This window comes from Lactuca sativa, chromosome 5 (genome assembly GCF_002870075.4).
Source record: "Lactuca sativa cultivar Salinas chromosome 5, Lsat_Salinas_v11, whole genome shotgun sequence".
Lineage (NCBI taxonomy): Eukaryota > Viridiplantae > Streptophyta > Magnoliopsida > Asterales > Asteraceae > Lactuca > Lactuca sativa.
The window spans coordinates 333638420-333641084 of record NC_056627.2 but is presented as its reverse complement, the minus strand read 5'-3'; the positions used below and the strand labels follow the sequence as shown (position 1 = coordinate 333641084).

General features: G+C 28.8%; 1 long non-coding RNA gene across 2 annotated transcripts; it reads left to right on the top strand.

Moving 5' to 3' along the window:
* Window positions 1-802: 802 nt before the first annotated feature.
* On the top strand, window positions 803-1844 carry LOC111908899 (uncharacterized). Of its 2 annotated transcripts, none has more exons than XR_002856009.3 (2): window positions 803-1092; window positions 1421-1844. It is a non-coding gene; the product is annotated as an uncharacterized LOC111908899 (long non-coding RNA). The 2 variants fall into 2 exon arrangements; XR_006183533.2 differs by having other exon boundaries at window positions 1193-1844.
* The last annotated feature ends 821 nt before the right edge of the window (window positions 1845-2665 follow it).

Sequence of the window (2665 nt, the reverse complement as noted above, 5' to 3'; positions counted from 1 at the left end):
TTTTGTTTATAAAATATTTATATATTCAAGTAATAATCTTTAATTAAAATTATTTGTATTAAAACATTAAGAAAAGACTAACTAAATAAGGAGGTTTTTATGAAACATTTAAATAGATGAGAATCAATAAAATAAATTTATAAAAAAACTATTGAAAAACTTAACCATTATAGAGGTCATTCCTTGGAAGTCAAAATTAATAAACTAATTTGATTGAAAAAATATTAAGTTAATTTACCATTAAAAATATAAAATCAAAAATCAGTTCGAATCGGTCCGTCAAACCAGGAAATTAGGGAAGAAAACGGTTCAATAAGGAGTGGTTTTATGTCAAATCTAGACCGGATCGAACTATAGTATTTCTCAAAAAACATCGTATCAGTGAAAAACCATTTAAACTGGTTTATTTGACTTGTATAGTTGGATTTCATTTAACCATTTAAAAAACAAATCTATTTTCAAAGCAAATTGAATATTTTCGAAATGCATATAATTTGAAGGCTAACACACATCACCACTAAATATAGAAAAATTGTTGGTTAAATCGACGATCGAATCGATTAAACGGAACCGATAAGTAGGTTCAATTAAAAACCTATTTTTAAAACATAAGTAAAAACTCTTTTTTCTTGCAAGACAAAACTGCAAAAATGGTTCCTGCGGTATGCATTTTTTAGGGTTTTAGTCTAAACTTCGACTTTTTTAGATTAATGGTTTGGACTAAAACCCCAAAAAAATACATACCACAGGACCATTTTTTGTCTTCTTGCAAATATATTGTTTTATATGGAATAATGGGAGTTTTTAACCAAATGGGTGTTTTTTAAAAAATTATTTACCTAAAAGGTGTACTTTTAAACATATTTACCAAACAAGGATATTTTGAAATAAATTCGCTACCCTGCTCCAGAACACGCGTTTACATCATGATTCCTTCGGTGGCCTCCATCTCCGGTCGGATGCCGCCCTCTCCGGCCACACCAAACGTAGGCACTTAATCCATGTCATTGATTGCTGTCCTCCGACGCTTCCACCACGACCGCTCACCTCCGGCGCCTCCTCAGCCGCTACCATCTCTATCGAGATTCAAAGGTTCTAAAATCTAACTTCAAATTCCTAATCTTCTAAGTATATATGATTGTAAATTAACTGCATTTTTTCTGATTTCATCTTTAATCTTTCTGATTTCTAGGTTCCATCTTTCTGGTTTCATGTTTCCTAATTTCATCTTTCTGATTTCAAGCTTCCAGCTTTTCAGTTTTCCATCTTTCTAATGAGTTTCGTTGAATGTAGATTAGATCTGGATTTTTCTGATTTCATCTTTAATCTTTCTGATTACAGGGTTATCATGTTTCTTGATTTCATCTTTCTGATTTCAATTCATGTTTTCCATCTTAATAATAAGTTTCATTGATTGTAGATTAGATCTGGATCCGATAGCACAACAAAACCCTTAGAAAGAAAACTTCAAAGATTAGAGATTTCATATCTTAATTCTGTTAAAGAAAGAGAGAGTTCTAAACTGTACTTTGTTAAAAGATCGATTAAAAGTTGTCTCCTAGTGTGTGTATAGCTCAGTAAGTTTTTCAAGTATCAATTAGTCAAATCGGTAATCCGATCTAAGAAGGTTGTAATTATGTTGGAAGACAATGAAATAAGAGCAAGAGAAGCGAGATTACCGCGGGTATAGACCGTAATCCCATATTCCGGCGGAACCACGTGTCTAGTTGATTTTCTTTCTTGTGTTACGAGTATGTGATTGATCTAATTGTAAATATTCAAATTGAAGCTAAAACTATTATTAATAGTTTTTGATATATTGTGTAACTAAAAGTAGTTTGATACGGATACTCTGTTTAACAAAGTGTTTTTATAGTGTATATCAAAAGCGTTTACATGAAGTTGAAATAATCTAACAGGTATGATGTTTTGCTTTTTTAGAAATATCTTTAATCAAATTGTTATTAAAAGTGTTTACCAATCAAAAATTTTTAAGATATGATTCTTTAGGTATCAATTTATAAAACATGGCCATAATCATTGTCTAGAAAAAAATTTGAGTAAAAAAAACAAGTTTTATAACTTTTTCTATGGAAAAACTAACAGTGAAAAGTTTTAAAATGTCAAAAATATATATAACAAAAACACTAAAAAAATAAAAGTTGAATATATATATATATATATATATATATATATATATATATATATATATATATATATATATAATTTTGAACTATAATTATTTGGTAAATATTTTTAAAACTATACCTACTTCGTAAATAAGTTTTTAAAATACACTATTTGGTCAAAAATTCGGAATAATGGTTTTGCTCGGTTGTCCCATTTCCACGTGGCTAGAGCTAACTGGTAATACATTGTTCTCTTAAATTCTCTTTTTAGGTTAATAACGGTTTCGGTTCAGTAGCATGTGAAGTAAATCCGGACCTTTGGATATTTAGTAATATTATTGAACGATCCAGATCTAAGCTAAGTGGGCGGAAATATCTAGGATATTAAAATGTGGAACAAGTGGTTTGAGTATCGTCGCAAGTTTATCTTGTATTTATTTGAGTTAATACTTAAGTTATTGTATTATTGTGAGACATGAGTTTAATTAAAAAAATTAAATATTAAATTTTAACAATTTGAAAATTTTGAATTTATA